Here is a 23,014-nt window from a genome sequence, read left to right as displayed (position 1 = left end):
GAATCAGTTACCTGAGCATAATTACTTCCTTTATGCCCAACCCCATAAACCAAAATCTACACCATCTCAACATTCAATGCCATTTAATTGTACAAGTGTCCTACGCTCCCTTAAGCACTCACCACTTTTTTTTCTGTTCATTGAGTCCTCAAGTTTTCCTCAAAGCAAACACTTGCACATGCATAGATTTGCTCCTGCCCTTCTAGTCTTGCAGATGGATTCCGCACAGAAGATACACGACTGACATATTCAGCTCTTCCAACCACCACAAGACAGGTAAATAATTGTCTGAAAACCAGAGATGGCTTTGCAAGGAATTGTTATGCCATTGTTTTAAAGGGTGCAAAATATCAAAATAATCTGAGTGTGTTTTACTGAGTTATTGGCAGAAGAGAATTATTGACAAAAGAATCACAGGCAAGTTACATTGACATTCACAGATAGCTGGTAGGGTTAGGGAAGCATTTTCTTCACTGTATTTCTTTTAGGTAGAAATTAAGAGTTTGAGGGAATGAGAGTTTTCAAGAGTTTTCATCTGGTACCCAAATAGCACTGAATTAGCTAGCCTTCTGGCCTCACATTTTAAAAGTATATCTAGGAACAGGCTCAGGAACACTCCAGCACTGAGACATCCTCTCTTTTCACCTGCCACTGCCTATGACCAGATGCCACACATGTATGTGTTTGCTTCTGGCACTCTGAACAAGTAGGGAAGTTCAATCGTCTTTGCCCAAGCAATAATTTTCTTTCCTCTTTTTATTTAAATAAGTTTTTTCCTTTCTGAAGCTGTTCTCAGGAACAGAATATTTTATCAATTTCTCATCTTGGCCATTGGATGAATAACCAGAACACACACTCAAAGCACATAGTCTTCCATTGTCCCCCCACCACAAGGTGTGCAGGTGGCCAGAAAACAAGAATTTGCAATGCTGAGCTTACACTATGAGCTTTTTTTTTTTTTCTCTCCTTTTGGGTGAGGAGGGGGAAGTTATATATCCATTTGGCTTGGGATTGGTAAATCAAATCTTTTTGCAGTAGTAAGTGAACTGACAAAGTATAAATAAAGAAAAAGAATATTATCGCAGATTACAGCTAACAAATCCTCACTAGGGAAAAGCGAGCGTGTGTAGGAGAAACTCACTGTGACTGGTGGTTTTGCAGATGACACACAAGATGCAGTTGGAAGTAGCTTTTGATCTCCCACAGTAATAACAGCCGGCCCTTTGGTGATGCCACTGCACAACACAAAACAACAGATTCATGAGTAAAACAGGCAGGTGGTGATCAGGAGTCACTTCAGGAACACACTTTTCAATCCAGGATTACAGCTCCCTGCTTCACAATCCCCTTCCCCTCCCCTCTGTACTTCCCCACACACTCTTCAACCTCAATGAAGTTTGCTACTACAATGAAACTCAGGTCACCAAATAAAGATTGACTTATTGGAGAAAATCTCTTCTTGCACATTTCTAATACAGAATTAAAAAGCATTTAAAAGAGGTGACTTTTTCTAATTGAATCCACACACAAACTAATAAAGTGGGAGTGAACATGCAATGGCAAGAGACTAAGGCATGCTGGGCATGCAGAGGAAAGTCCGGGTAAAGACTGCCTATGGAACAGCACCTTGGGATGCTGGTGGACCATAAATTACAAGAAACATGCTTTGTTGCTCCCAGGGAACAATGCACAGAAAGCATTCAGAAGAGAGCACAAGCTTATGTTTCCTATGCAGGGAGAAGGTTATGGCAAGGGATAGTAAAATTGATAAATCTTTCTAATCATTCAGGTTTCTGAGACTGACAAATGCCAACAAAGCAAGCTCAGCTGGTGGAAGCAGTTCATGCAACAAATACCCACAAGTGAAAAGCACCTTCTGCTGGGAGTAGTAAAATTGCACAAAGTGATGCTGCACAGGGAAAAGTAAGGTTATAGCTATACTCAAACGCATAGCAACATTCAAATGCACAATCAACCAACAGTTTAATTCTACCTACAGAAGCAGCAGTAAGGACTGTACTGTAGACAAACCTTTTCAAAAGAACCAACCCCCTCCTTTTCCATTGCAGCTTCATTGTTATAGTGGATAACGAGTTACACCACTGTTTTGTGCCACAAGATTTTTGCTAGTGTGTACGTCTCCTTAGCATTAAGTTTGGAACTGCAGATAGATTTTAGTTCAGCACAATGCAATTAGCCCCACCACAAATTACTTAGGGTTAAAAAGCCAACCCTTACAAAAGAACTGTCATATCCTTACTGACCACAGGCAACCAAGACTGCAGTTTATCTACCCACTCAAAAGACATTTAGTCTGTAGATCAACTGTGCCTGGTTTGCCATAGTGTAACTCCTAGTTTTTGTTGGGGTTTTATTTGGGTTTTTTTTTAATCTTGCTCTTTCAGGTGCTTAATGCCACTAATTTCCAGATGGTCTACAAATTCGGCACAATAGAAAGCAGGCTTCATCCCTGTTACGTGCAGGAGTGTTGCTGTCTGACATTTCACTGCCACATAAATCAAGCAGGGCCCAAAGGAGAATCAGCAATGCATTCCCTAAACATTGCTTTATTTTGGTTTTTCTAAAACAAAGAACTAAGGGTGTAGATATCAAGTGTTTCTTGAGAAGAGAGAGCTGCCTGATGATTTTTAGATTTGGGTATTTTTCCTAAACTTGACAAATACCAGAAGCAACATCACCTTTTAAGGCAAAAGGCAGCTGAAAGCAAAATCCTTCTTTTAAGCCAGAGTGACTCATAACAGCAAAGATTCTTCCTAGAAAAACAAATTCAATCATGAAACAAGAACAAGCTAGAAGCCTTAATAATAACAATGCAAATGAATCCTTCTTTCCCCGTGACTTTTGTGGACTGGCGTTGGCTGGTTCAGCAGATGCTCTTGGCTACTGCGAAAAAGAAAACAAGCTAAACAGTCTACTGGCCTGACCCAGTCTTAGCATTCATTTGCATCCCTAGAGAGTACAGTACAGTAAACACAAGCACAGATGCATAGGAACACATTTCATAGCTTATCTCTTCTATAGGAATGCAGGAGAAAGTATGTATCTGAAGCTGTATCTACACTGCAGTCACGCATGCTTTCAACACAGCTGACAACCAGCTCAAGACATAAGGCAGAGAAGATGCAGAAGCATGCACACAACACTGACTCCAGTGAGCCTGTGCAGTTGTGTATAACCCAGTACCACCATATCTTCATCGCGCCTGTTAAACAACGTTAATGAAACCTACGTCACGTATGGCTATTCAGATTGCAATCCTGCCTGCTGAAACAGAGGTTGTCGCAGCATTACACTAATGTGAGGATGTTATCTCAATAGGCTGCATCTAAATCTACTGTTCAAGTCTAGAAGACATCCAAAATCCTCCTCCTTGAGTATCACAGTCATTGCACTGATTTCCCCTGACCTGTCCAACACATGAGCCCAGGAAAGTCCAGTTTCAGCAAAGTATGTGCTGAAACCACCAGCAGAGAGAGCAGGGCTCCACTTCCCTCTCCACAAATGACCTGCTGTACAACCCCAGGCAAAACATTTTGTCTGCTTGTGTCCCACTTTCATTTTCAGGTTGATTTTTTTTTTGTCTCCTCTTTTGACCAGGGACCATCTTTTACAAGATGTTTATATTTCTTTATCATGTGTTGCTGAGCACAACGGGGCCTCTAAGCACTAACTTTAATATGGAATGTCAGCTGGAGTGTAACTCCAATTAGTGCTACAAGGCTCCCCTCAAACCCAGCTACACCACATAGCCTGCTCCAGAGACCAGAGGCATGTGTTTAATCTTTCTATCCTGGCTTGTGTCAAACACTTCCTGGCTCTCTGACGTGCACCACACAACCTGGAGTCCATCTAAAGAGAAGTCTCTGACAACTCCCAACTGTTTAGATTTTGTTTCAGGATAATTTCACAGGTTCTTAAGGGGGGAAACTACAGCTTAGCAACAGAGGGTGAATTGAGTCCTAATGCCTAAATTCAAATTGTCTGATTAAAGACCTGTCACAGACAGCTCAGCTTTCCAGTAACTTGGACAACCTGAGCTAGACAGAGTCCTGCTCTCTGATTTTCTTGCTTTGAAACACCTGTAGTACTTGCTCTCCCCACTCTTGCATTCTTCCCTGGGCACTGCTGTCAGAGACAGATCTAGGTGACTTTCTGCTGTGACCTAGGACAGCAGTTCCTTGGGGCTTGTATTTCTCTGCACACTGTCAAGGAACCTGGTTTCTAGGTGCAGGACATCTCTCAGAGCTTTCTGCTACTTCACAGAAACAGAATAGTTTGGGTTGGAAGGGACCTTAAAGATCACCTAGTTCCAACCCCCTTGCCATGGGCAGGGACACCTTCCACAAAACCAGGTTGCTCAAAGCCCCATCCAGCCTGGCCTTGAACACTTCAGGGATGGGGCATCCACAACCTCTCTGGGCAACCTGTTCCAGTGCCTCACCACCTTCACAGTGAAGAGCTTCTTCCTTACATGTAATCTAAATCTACCCTCTTTCAGTTTATAACCATTATCCCTCATCCTATCTCTACACTCCCTGTTAGAGTCCCTCCCCATCTTTCCTGTAGGCCCCCTTTAAGTATTGAAAGGCTGCTGTAAGGACTCCCTGAAGCCTTCTCTTTTCCAGGCTGAACAACCCCAACTCCCTCAGCCTTTCCTCATAGGAGAGGTGCTCCAGCCCTCTCATCATCTTTGTGGCACTTCTCTGGACCCACTCCAACAGGTCCATGTCCTCCTTATGTGGGGGCCCCAGAGCTGAACACAGTACTGCAGATGGGGTCTCACAAGAGTGGAGTAGAGGGGCAGAATCATCTCCCTCAACCTGCTGGCCACGCTTCTTTTGATGCAGCCCAGGATACAGTTGGCTTTCTGGGCTGCAAGCACACATTGCCGGGTCATGTTGAGCTTCTCATCAACCAACACCCCCAAGTCCTTCTCCTCAGGGCTGCTCTCAACCTACTTGTTGCCCAGCCTGTATCCATGTTTGGGATTGCCCCAACCCATGTGCAGGGCCTTGCACTTGGCCTTGTTGAACCTCATGAGGTTTGCATGGGCCCACCTCTCAAGTCTGTCAAGGTCCCTCTGGATGGCATCCATTCCCTCCAGCATGTCGACTGCACCACACAGCTTGGTGTCATCCACAAACTTGCTGAGGGTATGCTCAATCCTACTGTCCATGTCACCAACAAAGATGTTAAATAATACTGGACCCAATACAGACCCCTGAGGGACACCACTCATCACTGATCTCCAACCAGACATTGAGCTATTGACCACTACTCTCTAGATGCAACCATCCAGTTAATTCCTTATCCATTGAACAGTCCACCTGTCAAATCCGCATCTCTCCATTTTAGAGACAAGGATGTTGTGTGGGACAGTATCAAATGCTTTGCACAAGTCCTGGTACATGACATCAGTCACTCTTCCCTTATCCTCCAATGGTGTAACCCCATCATAGAAGGCCACCAGATTTGTCAGGCACAATTTTCGCTTAGTAAACCATGTTGGCTGTCACCATTCACCTCTCTGTTTCCCATGTTTCCAAGAGGATCTGCTCCATGATCTTGCTGGGCACAGAGGCGAGACTTGCTGGACTGTTTAAAGAGTGAATTCAGCAGTTAGGAGACACTTAGTACCATGCCCTCTTCTCCTGCAGAGATTTTACTTTTATCCCCAAATACAGAGCAGAAGGATGAGGCTTTAAGTTCTTATGTACCCTGGGCACTCTAGATGGAATCAGCAACACAAACAATCCATCCTTTGGGTAGGGTGAGACTGTCCCAGTGTAGCTTGAGAAGGCAGTTACTCCTCAAAGCAGGTAAACCTACAAGGGAGGCTGAAACATTGTAGACTTCTGAAAGCCCCTCTGCATCAGCCATTCCTTTCCGTCATTGTCGTCTAACTCCCAGTATCTGCCTTTGTATCTAGTGTAACTAGATCCCAAGGAGATCTGTGCTATATTGTTAAATAAAATAGGTTACTTTGAGACCAGAAATTGAGGAGTCTTAATAATCATGTGAAATCCAGGGTGTTGCACTAGACAATCTATTTAGGTTTCCAGACATCACCACTCTTACCTAGGCTTGCACAAGTGGGGCTAAGGAGTTCTGTGAACACCCAGCACTGGACATACAACCAGAGATAACAGCACCAACTCAGTTGCTTGTGGCACAGAGCCACCCAACCTCAGCCATCATGGAAACAAGCAGAAGTTCTTTCTCTGTGGGACATGCTCCATCTCACCAGAGGGCACAGAAGCAGCTCCCATGACACCCTTCTGTACCTGCCAGAAGGGAGAGGCTGCCTCATGCTGACCGTTCATTCATAATTCAGACACTATTATGACCTGCACTAATAATTTAATAGTTTCAACATTCATAACTAAATCAAAGTGATTAGCAGTCCAAAATATGAAACCTTAAGGTCAGCAGTTTGAAACTTGGTTTCCATTTTTAGCTGTCATGCCTGGAAAAGGGCTGATTCTCCCGGCTTAGTAACTATGAAAACATATAGATGTTTAGATTAAAATACCTATAAAGTTTAGCTTGCAAATTTGTTAAAGATGATACATCACCATTCATTTAACTAACAAGTTATGCAATAAATGATACATTTATCCAAGTTTCAATTTTTGCCATTTTTAAATGAATGAATGATGGATTTCCATTTTACTAAAGTTGGGGTGGGGGGTTTTTTGTTTGTTTCTTTTTTTTTATTGTGGGGTTTTTGTTTGTTTAACTTTTACTGTATGTCAAGCTGTCCTTGGAGGAAAATTGAAATCCAAATAAGATCTGCAGAAACAGCATTTATTTACTACCTAAACTGCCCCCAACTTGATGGCTCACCAAGAGAAGAAAGTAGGTTTAACAAACTTTAAATTTGTTTTTAAAATATTATTGTCTATAGTGAAAGAAAGTAAGGAAATGTGACTAGTTCTACCAGAATAAAGACAATATCTCACCATCCTTCATTTAGTCTTTCTTCAGTCTCTCCCCAGCCCAAGCTATATGGCATTCTCAACTCCCAATCAGTCTCACAACTTCACAAGTTACACATCACGGAACTGATACTGCTGTAAAACTTAAATGACAAATATTTTCCCTACACCTGCAGAACAGGCTACTCCTCTCACAGGTTATCCTGGCACTGCAGTGAACTCTTTTTCCACCCAATTAAGCCATTGATTTCTTGTGGTTCAAGCACTTTCATTTTCCTTTAAAGCCCTAGCCAAACCTGCACTGGTAAATACTTTTTAATTTAAGTGCTATTAAATGGTTAGGGAAAGTTTAAATCTTAACCTGATCTGTCATTATTTCAAATCCACCATTGAAGAGGTTTCTTTTCAGAGAATACATTTAATTTTGTATATACGATTATACACACACAGAAATATAGACATAGCACTGTTCAAATGCATTGATTCCAATACTTGCCCAGTGATTCCTAAAACTGCTCCACTGCTTTTGGAAACATAGGGTGTTTTTAAAATATGACAGGTACTTAGCTGCTGAAATATATTCTCAGTGGACATAGCCAAATATCTCTCACTGTAAGCCTTTAAGTAGAGATCATAGGTATTTTCTAAAGGAGTTACTCCGATTCCCAAAGAGCTGATCCATCACTTACAGTATCACAATATTGCATACGTTTGTCCCTCTGACACTATGAGGAGGGCAACACCAGCAACAGCAGGATCCTTCCCACTCTCCAAGCTCTCTCTCAGCAAGGGTAATGCAGCACTGCCTGAGCAAACTAATGGTTTACTAGCTAGGTCCAGGGTCACACCGCACTCTTTCAGAGGCCCACCTAATATTGTGTCATGATGTTGAGTCACAGCAACGCTTCAAGCTGCCCTGAGATCATCCACAACACTTGACATCATGCAGGAAGACAGAAGTGACCTTCCCAAGGAGTCTGCCGCAGAGCTGGGAGATGAACCGAGTACCCCCCGCTCCCAGTGAGCACCCAGCTGCACGGGGAGCAACAGCCAGGTAAATGCCATCCCACAAGCATGTCCTGAGCAAACACTGAGAATCACCTGTGGAGGAGCAAGGTAGACCAGAAAATCAGCCAGTGTAGGCAAAGGAAATTTTGGTGGTAGCAACAAGAGTTTATATGTCATTTAATTTCCTACCCCAAACAATCAAGTGACATACTGAAGGATACAGCACTGTAAGTTTTCTAGTGCTGTAATTTCTGCAAAGTACTCACTCTTCTTTTTTTTTCTTTTAAAGCTTTTCAGCTGTTCCTTTTAAGCCAGTGACTTGAAATGACTGTTATCTTAGTTTTGTTGCTGTGGATACACCAAGACACATGTATTGCTCCCAGAAAATCTCTAAGGCGGTAAACTACATCATACAATTTTTAACACAGTATTTCCACGGAGAAGACACATCTATCCTATCTTTTCCCCTTTGTGGTAACTTCACAGAGTTAAAACAACACATTCCCAACTTTGAGGCAAGTCTAGATCTTTCGCTCTCCTAAACCAACAATCCAAAGCACACAAACGAAGTAAGTTTTCCATCTCGGGTTGTAGCAGTTCCCTCTCCTCTGATCTTCCATCTGGCCACAGAGTAACTGGATCTGGACACAGGCCCCAGTGCTGGCAGAGCAACGTAGCATAGGCTGTGAGCGCCTCAGCCAGCTATTACAACATAACACTCTCTTGCTGGGCCAGAATCACCGCAGCTATGGCAGGCACTTTGTGGTAAATGAAGAGCTGCTGTGCAGTAATTCAAGAGCACTGGTGTTTGGCAACAGCATGAGTACTGGATGAGACCTAGTCAGTGGGTGAAGCAAAAGCACAACTCAGATCTATCTGGGCCAGGACAGCAGCATTCACATTGTCCAAAGAGTTCTTCACTTTGACAAGTGTTGCTCTATGCAACTTTCTGACAGTCTTAACCACTGGATTTCCGCACGCACTCGTAAGCCCACGTCCCCTTCTGCCTGGGGTGAGCACTCTCATTCAGTTTGCTTCCAGTCAAACCCCTTTAGACATACACTTACCCCTCCTCTTGTCACAGAGCATCCCCAGGACTTCACAAGCTGCTGGCCTACCCTTCTCAAATCCTGCAAAAATCTGGATGCCTCAGGTAACACTCTCAAGCACATAGTCCCAGTGACAAGAGGAGAGGCTTGTTATAGGATAACTGCACAAAATACATTGAAAATTTACTTGTGGTCTATACAGGAGTCAAATTATCACCTTTCAGGCAGGATCAATAATTGTTTCCAACCCACACTTACTTGCAAAGTTTAGAAAGCATCTAAACCAGTACCTAGACACTAGGTATCTATACCAAAGATATTAAACAACTATACACATTGCTGGCACCTCAAACACCTTCCCTCTGGAGGATTTAAGAAACTCCTTTAATTGTTAGCATCACTAGGCCTTGGGAAAACCCAATGCATCTCATGAAGAATCAAGATTGTTTTCTGTGTTTGCTTTAAGTCCCACTCTAGAAATGAAGGTTGGTTTAAACCACTGCAGATATTTTGGCATATTTTACACTCAGTCAAGAGACCATAAATGGCTTCGGAATCAACATCTTTAAATTATTTAGAGGTTTTCAAAAGTTTTGTGCTGAGTCAGTTACAATAATGCCACATTGCACCATACTAGTTAAAGCAACTTGACAGCAGATGCAGTTCTTTATCTCCTCTCCAGATCCGTGTTATAAAGGAAAAGCAGTTATCAATGGGACTTGAGTCTTTCTCTTCCCCTCAGTTCTCATGCACAGTAGAGAGAACACTCCAACTAACTGGTCCATATTGAGACCAAAATCTGCCCTTTGATAGCAGAAATCATCTCTCACAATACCTATTTACTATGTCTACCTCAAGAAATTTCTGGGGTTTTTAGGGCAGACTGGGCAGTACAGCATACAAATAACTACCTGCTTATACTTAACAAAAATGGGGGAAAACAGGAAAAAAAAGATACATATGTTATATATATAAAAATATGAAGGGAAAAAAAAAAGCAAAGCTCCATACAAGTCTATGACAAGATAGAGAGCCCATCTTGGAGCTTCAGAAACTTATAGAAGACAAAAAACATCCATCCCCAGGAAAATCCAAATTTAAAGCATTTCACTTAGATTGTCCTTCTGTCTTGTGGTTTGCTACAATCACACAAGAGTTGGTCAGGCAGCTTAAATGCTACACGTGAAGATTAAGCTTGCAGGGATAACAGCTGTTCACCGGCCACTGGTGCTCTACCAGCATTATGGCTAACCAGCATATTTCTTGTTAGAACTGCACCAGGCCCACAAGTCAATAACAACCATAATGTCTTTTTTTACCTCTCCCCAGCAGTTTCTGCCATCTGCCTTTGCTCTTCTGTCTCATCTTCAGCCTGGCACAGTCTAAAACTGCTCTGTAGTTTACACTTCACATGCATGTTGTTATACACTTTGTACAGCTAGTGCTGTACTCTCTTGCAAACACAATGCTTGGCTGATGCCCATCCATTACAACTAGCATGCACTACTCTAATGAAGACAAAACACCTCTCAATCCAGAACCCAAAAGCAAGCAGGCCCCTTACAGAAATGCCTGCTCATACAGTGCTGTAAGCATCACTGATGCACTGGGGTTGTCTGAAGCCCATGAGTTAGCTGGTTCCTGCCCTGAGCAGATGGCCAACCAAAGCACATATTTAATTTTCAACTATGAGAAATGTTGCTGTTGCTACCTACAGTGAGACTATACTTAAGAAATATGCTGTGGCTGTATCAAAACTTTGTATCACTGAAGGTATAAGTAAACTCCTGCTATGAAGATAACATCCTCCCACTTCTGGTCTGCTTTAACATTAGGCAGTCCATGGGAGGATAAGGCAGAGGGATGATACCTCACACCTGGATGGGAACAAGAGCCAAAAGTCAGCCACAGGAAGTCAAGCAAAGTCTGGAACTGGCTGGAAGCAAGTAATTCCTCATCATGGGCAGGCTGTGAAGTATAAGCTGATAAAAGTCACTCATGTTCTACAGAGCAGAAGAGAGGCTTAAGAAACAACACCCAAACTTAGAAGTACAAGTTGTTTCTGGTACCCGCTCCGTGCTTTCTGTTATATGCCAATGTCATAATATTCCCAACAGTAAGACAGGCACATAATTTCATCTCCAGGCAGTGCCAATTCAGCCAGCAGTTCCACACTATCTCCTTTCTATACCTTAATCTCCCAATGTAGGTGACTCATATCAACAATTACCTGTTGCCACTTCCTTCCACTTCCCTGCAAATATGACTAAGGCACCTACAATGACATGACAGTTCCTCATACAAAGAACCAGTGGTATTTCTTTACCATACAAACATACACATAGCTGTGTCCTCCCTGCACCCCTCCCACCTGGAGGGAAGTCCAACCACTGGGGATGGTGAGGAGGAGTGTGGGAAAAGAGGAGGATGAGACTGAAACAACTTGGAGGCCATCCTCCTTCGCAGCAAAGAAAGCACACATTACCCTGAAGATTCTTCTGTGCCAGTCCAGCACACATACAAAGCTACCAGGGACCTCAAGCTTCCCCTCAGCCCTTCACAGCCCTGCCATGCTTGCTAGGACATAGGTTCCCAAGTGGGCTGAAATGCATGAAACTCCCCCCAGCTCCATGAAGCAAGGCCAGTTTATAAGGACTAATGATCTGGCTCAACATATCCAAGGAATTGACACACTCATTAGTTATCCTTAACAGCAGGATACTACAGTAAATTATGACACCTGCTGTGCGTAGCTTTTCAAAACTCTTTTCTACACCTTTAAATACAGCTAGCATTGGAGATGTCCTTTACTAGGAAAAAAAAAAATCTACAGATCAGTGCCCTGTACAGAGTCCAGCAGCCTATAACAGTGTTACTTGCCAGCTTTTACAAAGCAACGATAGACATAGTGTAAAGGTTTTGCTAACACCAATTCACATGTACTGCTTTCAGTAAAAGTAAACTCAGAAACACTCTCCTTTCCTCATCATCCCCAAAGTAAAGCCTGACATCCTCACTCCTCCTCCATGAACCACCCAGTTCTGCTTTCTGCCTTTATAATGTTGCATTTCTCTCACTTTTAAAAGGCACATGAATAAAGGCATAGCCTGAATTCATGAGGAAACAAAAAAGTTTTCCTACACCAACTGAAATCTCTCAAATACTAAATATCTAAAGATATTATTTTATGACCCTCTACAATAATACCTCTTTACAGCCCTCAAAGCGTCACTCCACCTCTCGCATCTTCCAGTCTCTCCCATGCCCTTGCTGTTGTACCTACCACAAAACAGTTGGCACAAGGGAGCAGACAGGACAGGATAGCTTGGGCCCTTTCACCTCCTGTACATCTGCACAACGTGTACTGTTCCTGCCTCACAGACATGACGATTTAAATAGATGAGGCTGGCAGAGAAGAAAAACAATCTACCTCATTTATAGGTTTTCAGGAGACTAAGAATCTCGCTCATGATCACACAAAAAAGTTTATGGTGGAAGAACTGAACTCGTACATCTTCACTCATTAGTATGACTCCAATAACATCTTTCCTTTCAAAAGCAGTATGTCCAGTTGTTTCTTACCATGGGAGGTCAGGAAGGACTTTGGCTGCAGACAGACATTTTTCTCTCATTCTCCCCCACCTGAGAAGTGATGTTTTCCTGGGCTTCATGACTTATATGCACAGGTAAATGTCACACACATAAACAGTTACAGCTCTATCTGCAACAAATGAGGTATGCCCTGTTGATACTGATGGTAACAGTTCTCTGGAGTACTGTAAGAAATTCCCTCACAAAAACACCCCAGTGGAGTCCCAGACTCGTTTGCCTGACCTTTTACCTTGTGAGTTAATGGATTTGAATGTATATCAATCCATGGAACCTTAGGCACATATAAGAAAGAGGACTAGCAAAAATAATTCCTGCAGACCCATTCCTCTTGGAAACTCCTTCAATTGTGTCTACAAGATAAAATAAACCAATGGTCTACTGGTTCTGGGCAGAAGAAAAAAACCAACCAACTGGGGAGGCGGGGTGGGCGAGTGGGAAAAGAATACAGCAAAACAAGCTGAGAAAGCCCTGCATTTATCCCCTGAGAAAGCTACCTGAAGGGAGCCCAGGGCTGATACCTTTCTGAGTAGAAGAATCAAGCAAGCAAGAAAAGAACAGGAGACCCAAGCCCACTGCCACTTTGTTATAACACTGATGGAACGCAGCAGGAGGTTGGTGTCACCATCTCAGGACAGCTTTTCCCATCTTGTGCTCTCTTAGCATAAAAACAACTTCACTAGTGCAACAGTTCATGCCTCCACACCCTAACCCCCACTGTGGCAGCAACAGGTACTCTAAAGGCCTAAATCCCATGCTATAAAGCTACAGTTGCAAGGCAGCATGCTACAAGGAAGAGGAAGTGATTCTAATTACAGCTCTGACCCCTTCACTCCTACACCTGCAAGAAAGTCAAGTTTAAGGAACCTGCTTTACCGGTCATGCCTTTGCTGCGGTACACAAAAGCCACCCCACTTTGTATTCTGAACTAGCCAGGCGCTGTAGTACATTCTTCATCTCCACACCCAGGAGCCCCTCAGCAATTCTAGCTGGCCATAATTACATATAAACTTCTACACAGAACATGACAGGCACTTTGAAATGGGAAAGTTAGCAAACTATCAAACTTGAGGACAACTTCCATAACTCCCAGTTAGCATCTAATGCACAATGTAAAAAACATAATGTGCTTCTTCAGACTCTCCCTTTTTTAGGGGCTTTGTCAGAGTAACAGTCCACACACGCACACCCTGAGTCACCAACTGGAGACACTTCACATGCCTCAGTTCTACCCTCATGTCAAAAACTCCAGTTTAAAAGCCAGAGCAGAGACAGAGAAAGAACATCAAAAACAAATTCATCAAGTTCCTCTCATCTCTCACTTGCTAAATAGAACTATATTTACATTGGTCAGCAGCATCCATCAGGGAATTAATACAAAAGCAAGCATTGTTCTGGCCAATTTATCAAGTAACAAGGGTATTTTCTGAACGAACACTTCCCTCACCCTATTAGTTGTGCCCATCTAACGACTGTGCCAATAAAGGCACACAAAAGAGTCTCTTCAATAAGGAGAGTCACAGGAATGAAACAAAAGGGTTGCAATGGGTGCAAGAAATAGCCCGTTCAGAAAAGCATCAATATGTTTAAATAAAGATACTATCTTAACAAGAGCAAATAAACTGCAGTACTTCCCTTCAGATAAGAAATAAGCAGCGTTTAATCAAGGTAGTGATTTTGCAGTGATGGAACCAGTCCAACTACAGAAAAATAACATTTTACTGAAAAAGCTTTCCAGTTCATAGCCACTGGGGTTATTATCCCAGAATAAGAATGCCTGATACTAGTATAGTTTGTACTCCTACAAGAGAAAGTTAGAGTAGTACATTTATGCTACTCTAACAGAGATAGTAACTGTTTTTGCCCTCACCCTCAAACACAGAAGTAATCACCATCCCATATTGTGCAATAGTCCCATTGCCAGGCAAGGGAATGCTAAACAGCATGGATGTGAAGAGCTGGATTCCACAAAAGGAGTTGCCATTGGGGAAGAGAAGAAAGCATCCTTCACCTTCTTGTTCCTGTTTTCTTTTCAAGGAGCACACAACTTTTTGCAGATCTTGCTACTGGGCACATTTTGTAAGGCAGAAAGTAATTCCATTATACACTTATCTCTCTCTTCTGCTAACACTTCCTTTGTAAGATCAGCAAGTAAAGTTTCCATAAGGTCAACATTGGCTTTTCACCCTCTAGAGACCCAACTGATCTTTTCAAGCAGTTTAATAGCCTTTATCTCCTGAAAACATTTCAGTTGTGTGGGTGGCTCCTCTGGTTCCCCTTGCATTATAAATATATCTGCAAGCCCTGCAGACAGCATCAGGCACATTATACAGCATAGCCACTAAGTGACATTTTTCTGTTGAATACATATAGACTGCGGGAGCATACACCAAGGATGACATCTATCCTCTAATGCCTACCAATGCTAAGGAGACTTCAGAACAGCTCACAAGGCGGCCAAGCTGATTCTGTGACAATATCCATGCAGCTTCAGCTTTGCTCCCCTTTCAGATGCATCACAGCACATTTTCCAAGCGTGTTACACTAGTCATCAGCACCTTCTTCCAAGCAGAGCTAGCCCTGCTTAGGAGTGCTAGAGAGGCTCTCAACTGAACAAAACTTTCACATTGGGAGAAGCAAAGTTCTGGAAGTCCAGCAATTAAAGACATTCACTGGATAAAAGGACATCTCTGTCCTGTATGTGGGGTGCAATATGCTCCAATGAGACCGGCTTCTAACACAGACCAGTCTTCAGTTTACAATACATCAGTTATTTCATAGAGCAGTGACAAAAGCAGGCACAACAGTGTGGAAATGTGAACTGATAGTGCGCAAGTTCATGCGTATACTTGTACATGCACATTATTATAATCTCTTCTTTGTTACAGGTACTACATAGTAGATCAGTATCAAGGAAGAACGTGACTCCTTCACACAAGGCACCATAACTTTCCACCTGTAACGTGCATGGGTTAGTTTATACATGCCTCAGCCACAAGCTATGATTTTTGTGCATCTTAGTCTTTACTGCATGTTTTCTCACTTGTGAGACATGGGTTCTCATCATTATGAAGACCAGAAAATACGGATATATTGACACATTCACACTGGCTCAAGGTTCAGCCTCAGAGTAGACCACCCACTCTGATTACTTACACTGCCTCCGATGCTGGTTTGCCACACTAGTTTGCTGGTACAAACTTGATCACCTAAAGAACCAGTCTGAACCACATACTCCAAGAAGCTCAGTTGTACTTGGGTACAGCTAAGAGCATACACACACAGCCAGGAGAGTCTGGCCCTGAGGCAGTTCCATGGTCACTTTAGTCAATGTGTAGGATGCTGCTGAAACGCAATCTGGCTCACACTCCCCTCAGCCTGCCTGCTGTTTACCTGTCTCCTCTCTCATGCTGACACTAGCATTCAGAATCAGCTGAGAAGGTGGTAACTCTGCAAAAAAAAAAAAAAAATCTGGCATGAGGAAAACAATGAGAAAAACGCAGCCACAGGCAAGAGGAAGTCAGGACCATCCCTTTCTGCAGTACTCTAGATGTACATTGCAAAAGCATTTTGAGTTCATTACAAAAAGTAATCCCTGGAGCTACAATCCAAGCACATTTTCAAGTGTCACACAAGTCCTAGACAGAGCATATATGAAACTTCAGATAAGGCTCTTATACCTGAGTTAACACACCTACACCTTATATAATAAAGAAGAATCATCACAGTCCCTAATACATAAAGGTTACAACCCAAGCACGCAAACATAAGATTATACAAGTATTCAGTGAAGTACAAACTTACTAACTGAACTGTAAGTCAAAACATTACTTCAGATTCAAAGTCGGTGCTAGACTGTGTTTTGGTTTTGTCATTGCCACTACTTCAGATTTCAAAAAAATTCAAGTATGCACTCAAACTCTGTCTTCAGGAATTCGTCAAACATTTTGGAACAGATTAACAAAAATTTGAGAAGTGGGTCAAGCTTTTCACCTGCCAGCCCTACCAGCGTCCCTTTTAATCAACACCAATAACTATTAGACACAGTAGCAACTGTAAATTAATGGCCTAATCATGTTTAATTCCTGACATTTACAATAATAACATGATACTGATGGACTCATTTAGCATTAGTAGTGGCATTGGTCATTAATTCAGCTAAAAGATTTCCCTTTGCTACTCAATATTAAACATATTAATTGATAATTATAATGTTGAAATATTACTGACTTTTCCTACACTAAATCTTACAACTGAACTGTGAGAAAATGGGACTTTCTGGCAAGGTAAAAAAGGTAACGGCATGAAAATTTTGTTTCACCTAAGCCTAAAAATACCATGCAAAGTAAGACCAAAAAAAAAAAAAAAAAAGCTGAAGTGAAATGGGAGAAAAATGTGTGTCTTCAATTAATCCAGAAAATGAGGAAGTCCTTAGAAGGCTCTGAATAACATGCACAGACTGGGTTCAACTCTTGTGGTCTTCACTTCCATTAATAATTTAATTATCATATGTGGTGCACAGAGACCACTGTGTGCCTTCCAGGTTCCTACACATGAGCTGCTGGAAGGATGACCGAAATCTGCACCCACACATGGAAATTATACTCTCTGTGATCTCTCTGCTGTGTAACTCCCTGCGCTGCTGCAAAGCCAAGTACCCCACCAACCCAGCCCCTTTGCAAATCATACCACTAATTCCTTAGTTCCCTTCTTTGCATTTTATTCATATACTGTGGATAAGTTTTCACACCTTTTTCCACACCTTTTCTCTGCTTAAACTGTACATTGTCTTGGAGAAGGGACTGGCCCCTTTACACATGGCAGTTCAGACCTGCTAAGCACTCTTGCAATTCAGATGACAAAAACTTAAGAGCCATTAGAAAAATTAATGAATGACAAGTCTAACCCACAGTTTATGAGCTGTAGATGGCTAATGGAGCACATTGCTGGGGCTCACAAGTGCTCCCAGAAGAGGTAATTTATAAATTAAATCCAAAACATTAATAACTGCAGAGCAAGCACAGCACAATCATGGCCTATGCAGTGCCCAGACAGTCCTTCTGGCAGGAGCCTGCTCCTCCAGGTTGGCTGGAGCCAGTTGATTCCAGCCGATTCCTGCATCTCATGTCTTAGGTTGAAAATAAGTGACTTAAGGGAAGGTCGCATACTGTTAAACTTAACATTTCAAATCCATTCCATGCCAAGAGAAGCTGCTTACTACAAAAGCAGCTGAGGGCACACAGCACCTGGCAGGTAGATCCGGATCCTGCTGCATTCACTCCCTGTGTCTGACTAGTTGTGCTTGACTGAGGAAGAAGATCAGTCTTTCTGCAGCTCTGCCTACCACCACTTCCACAACACAGGAACATTTCTGAGAAGAGGGATGAAAAGGTTAGATTTTGACACACCAGATCAAAGACTCTGATAATTGAAAGCAGCAAATTAAATTCATTTGGTACAATTTTACGCAGCTGGTGAATGAAATTTTCTTTCAAACACAATCTGGATAGTAAGTCTTAAAATAAATTCCGCTGCTTTGTGTGCTGGTACAAGAGGAAGGGCCTGTTCTTTTTCCAAAGCCTCTCTCAATCCTTGTTTTTATTGCTATGCATTTCTAATGCCAAAAGGCAGGTTCAGAATCTCCAGTTAACATATGCAGGGAAAAAAAGGAGAAATAATTTTTACTAAGCAGACATCAGTTATGCAAAGGAGCAAACAAGATCCTTCTGATGGAGATTTTTCTGTAACCAGGTCTGACATCTCAGAAAGCTCAGAATTGTTACTATTATTAAATCCCAAACCACACTCCTGGCATGTTAAGGGCAAGATTTTGTGATGGAAGCAAACAATTTTTTAGGAGACCTACAGAACTGGAGCAGTACAAGAAACTTTTGCAGATTACATCCTGCGACAGCCATTGCGCATGAAGTGCTGTAAGTATATTACAAGGAAGTATTTGTCCCTGCTGAGGACCTTTTACATAGCGTGACTTTGATTTTCCCCTGCACACCTTAATAGAGCCCAAAAAATACAAATCAGCTTCTCCCAAGCATATTTGGGTGTTGAGTATTTCAAGCTCTAGGTACCTCGAAACTTTAAATACAGCAAAATGAGTTGAGTGCTGTCATCTCACTTAACTTTGCTGACTGCAGAAAAACATCTTAAAAACCCGTTTCCTCACTTGGCTAATTCATCTTCCCCGCGTGGCCATACAACAGCAGAACAGTGTACCAGTGACAGGCGCTGATGCACTGGTTTTTAATGTTGATTTCATATATCTTGTTGGAGTGAAGCCATGACACAGGCGTTTGTTATTCCTGCTCCTCCAAGCTTATACCAAAACACAAACAAGGTCTTCACTGTAAGACCAGTAAAAAGAATTAGTTTATTTCCTTAAAGCAACATGAAGTATCTTCACCTAATTCTTATTTTTAGAATGCAAACCTAGTTTTAAATTTAAGAGGATCTTTTAAAAGGAATTCTGTTACAGCCTAATTCTTCCATATTCTACTTAGGACATTTAAATAACCTTTCAAGTACTCCAGAGAACAATGCCCACCCCAGTGTTAGAGGGTTCTTTTTAAAGTTGCATACATAATACAGCTTTGACTTTTGAGGTTAACTCGAGCTTTATAAATATAGCACAGTGTCAAGTACTGCTTTCAGTAAGTACCAAAGAGTGAATGCCCCTATTTGCATTTTCCCCAAATGTCGATACTTCACTTGAAAAATAGAGAATTGAAAAAATGAGGACAGTTTGTTTCTCTTCCCTGCTCTACAGCGAAGGTGGAAGTCAGAAAGGTGGAAAAATCAGAAATCTACTTGTTCTAGAAGCCTAAGTGTCATAGGACCTGTCTTTCCTTTAAATTAGTGCCTAGCTGCATCTTTTAGCATCAAAATATTTTTTTTAAGTCAAGCTCCCAGTGACCAGAAACAACCACCTAGTAATGTCTCTGTTCAAAAATTTAGTTAATGATATATGCAGGACACTTTATGATAAAAGAATCTTCCGCCCAGCCCACTTTTCTTAATCTGCATTCAACATATGTAAGGCAGGGGGTGGGGGGGCAGGGAATAAGTTTCAGTTTAAAGTGAAACTAAAATTAAACTACTATATAGGTGTCATTTCAGTCTTTATTCAGATGTATTCAAATCACTAGTAATCAATTCGGCTATGGCAACAGACAGCAAAGTTAACTGAAAAAAGCATACAACACAAGATTTAAAGGGGTTGTTGAAGTTTTCCATTTGCCAATGCAGATCACAGTCACCATTAGGGATCTGTGTCTCTGGCTTGAATCATTATCCTCAGCTCCACATAACAGCCATGTTTCACATTAAAATTAAGGTCAACCAAGGATCCTGGAAGGATAGGACACAGTTATCCTTTACAAATCACGCACTCGTCCAATGGTTGCATAACTGAACCTCTGCTTCCCCACGATTTCCCTGCTGACATCTGACAGCATTCCCAAGCTGGACACCAAGAGATGAGGAAACAAATGCAACATCTCAAAATAATGGGGAGCAAGTGTCATCTCCAAGTCTCCAAGACTGGCAATACAGAGGACTACGATAGGTGCACCAGCTCCCACCCTGCAAGCACAGTTTGGCTTTGTCAGTCACTAGTGATTTGGCAACCTCTGTTTGTTACCACAGACGTCCACTGGTTTGGGATTGTCGGTGACCTATTGAGAAATACTTAATGAGCACCACATGTTCCCCAAGCATTCTGGGATGTAACCTAGCACAACAGAAAAACAAGAGAGCTACACAGACAGCTTAATAAATGGCAATACAAGCATTTTGGATTTTATGTGTGTCTTGCAGTAAAACGTGCAGTGACCCATGCTCTCTGCCAGCTTTGGAGAGCCTCTGTCATGAATGTGACTGATAGCATTGCCAACAGTAAATCTATCACCCCAGCTGGGATGAAACACTCCCAGCTTCACAGCTGGAGCCTTGATTTGCAGCTGGATTAAGATATACAAATCTCTCTCTGGTGTTGCAGGCCACATGCAGAATTTCTGGGCATACTATGAACACATTATGCAGCTGCACCTAAAGACTTATCATCAACATGCAGATAGGTAGCACAAGAGGAATGCTATCAGAGGGCTCCATTTTCAAAATGTATTTAGAGACTCTAAAAAAAAAAAACACACTGATTTAAGAGTTTTCAAAATCAGGCCTTAAAAAAAACCTCTACATTCAAAGAGAGCAAGCATCCTACAACTTAGTTCACAGAGCAAGTTAGCAGCAGAGCTCAAAGTCTCTTCAGCCCTGCAAACAACCATTCTCACTGCTGCAGCTGCAGTTATGCAAAAGATATAAACAGCCATATGTATTTACAGCATTACACAATAAACCAACATAAAAATCAATGCCAGGTTATATTGTGGGAAGCGTCATCCAGATGGCAGGCAGATCTCGAGTTATTGCTGCAGGCAGCCAAGAAAAAGACCCTGGATGGAGGGACACTGCACTGCCAGGCAGATGAACTAGCATAGCAGCTCTCAGTCAGTAAGACCAGCCCCTTCAGCAAGGTGCTGACGTAGTAGAGATGAGGTACTAGAGACAGCGTGCAGTGTCCGAGTCGTACTCCTGGCACCAGGATCTGAAGTCAAGGCATCTCTGCAGAACAAGGTAGAAGGAAGCTGATTCCACCGAGGGGGGTGGCGTGGGGGGGGTGGGAATCACCCTTTTTCACCAGAAAGGCTACAGGAAACATGGGAACCATCGGGCAGAAGGATCTGAACAGCTCTCCTCTATGCAAGAGGGGGCTCCCAGAGAAAGTAATACCTTTGCACATGCACCAGAGCAACCTGCTTATCTATGTCTCAGGAACAGCAATAGCTGCAAGCAACCTGACATCATGCAGAAATCAGCCGAGACTTTACTGAAATACCACATCACCCTTAAGATACAAATATCCACTCAAAATCATCAGATCTGACTGAGCTGGCTCAACATTCCCATAGCCTCTTTCCCTCCCTCCACTGACCTACATTTACTGTCCCTTGCAATCAGACATTTTTCCAGCCTGGTTCCTCACCATAGGGTAGAACAGTCGCCTGCCTTCACAGGTAAGGGTAACACAGCTCCCAAGACCTAGCTGAGACAGCACAAGTGTAAGTGGCACAGAGTCCTTTCAGTGCCAGGATTTAATCCCACCTCGCACAACAATTTAGGAACAAGGGCAGTGGTCCCACCACAGGCCCCTTCCAGAGCCTAATGCAAAGCTCAGCAGAGGCAGGGGTCAATGGGAAGTTCAAGTTGGTTCAGGCACTTTAATCTTTTTTTTCCAAAGCTGTCAAAATAAACTGTCACCAACTCTCAAAAAGTCCCAGTGTTGGATACTAGAGATAAGAACTGTTATGCAATAATGGAAGTGGAGAAATGAATACACTGCATTATTTCAGAGAGAGACCAAGAACTTCAGAAGTAAAATAGGCTACAGCATCACTAAATTCAGCCTCCAAAGGTCCCTCCTTTAATCATCTAGTGCATACTGTAGACAAGGATTGCATTACTTTTTACTGCTAGCTGGCTGAGGGAAATTTCATTTTCTATAAGAAGCACCTATAGAACATGATGGAGCAAATGTCAGGAACAAAATAAATAGTGTATGGTACAAATTTCAGAGACAGTTATTTCCCAGCAATCATTTCATCATTTGCAAGGTTTTATTGCATTGGGTTAATAGTCATTTTTTTTATTACATGAACAAAGTCCTGCAAAATGCAAAAAGAAAAAAAATCACTGGGAAAAAGTAACAACCTAACTGGTTCTCAAAACAAAACTTAACTGGCAGATTAGCTTTCTCAAACAGATTTATCCACATGCTGCTTCCATTTGACACTGAAGTCCTTAGCATTTCCACTTAAAAATGAAAATTCACACTGCAGACCACAAGTGGAGATCCTTTACCCTATTTACTAAATTAGTAAGTTTGCTAAAATTTCCTCCGCGATCCTAAGTGACATCATCCTCATAGTCATTTACCAAAGGAATGAATTAGTGCACCTTTTTTTTTTTTTCCACTAGCTCTGCCATCCATCTCCACTGTAAGTTATTCAGTTAGCAGGCAAGAAACAGGTACAAACACTAAGGTGAATCCCTCTCCCTAAAATACACATCTGTTTACAATCATGTTTCCATTGGCAGCAGAAAGTGAGGTTGTAATTGTGTGTGAGCTGAATGATGCTATAAATCAGTGTAAGTATACTTTAACATTCAAGTAACCTCTCTTCTATACAAGCTTTATTTGAAGAAGGGATTTTCTCAAAGAATGAGAGCAGGATCCCCTATTTGTAACAGGACGGATGCCGACTACAAAATCCACAAGCCCTCTGTATCTAAAACAATTATTCTGAGAACATCATACAC

At 42.2% G+C, this 23,014-nt stretch overlaps 1 protein-coding gene across 13 annotated transcripts in view; it reads right to left on the bottom strand.

The window, feature by feature from the left end:
- TSPAN4 (tetraspanin 4) overlaps window positions 1–23,014 on the bottom strand; it is a 470,616-nt gene that overhangs the window by 397,972 nt on the left and 49,630 nt on the right. For 6 of the 13 annotated variants that reach the window (XR_012653138.1, XM_075047863.1, XM_075047864.1 and 3 more), the window contains one exon: window positions 1,142–1,235. The exons of 5 other annotated variants lie outside the window; for them this stretch is intronic. The gene's annotated coding sequence lies outside the window, so the exon portion shown is untranslated. Of the gene's footprint in view, window positions 1–1,141; window positions 1,236–16,018; window positions 16,481–23,014 lie in introns of those variants that run through there. 2 more of the 13 variants (XR_012653137.1, XM_075047857.1) reach the window with 2 other exon arrangements.

Source organism: Buteo buteo, chromosome 16, assembly GCF_964188355.1.
Source record: "Buteo buteo chromosome 16, bButBut1.hap1.1, whole genome shotgun sequence".
NCBI lineage: Eukaryota > Metazoa > Chordata > Aves > Accipitriformes > Accipitridae > Buteo > Buteo buteo.
Note: the sequence above shows the minus strand (reverse complement) of the source record. Positions and strands in the feature narration are given on the sequence as shown.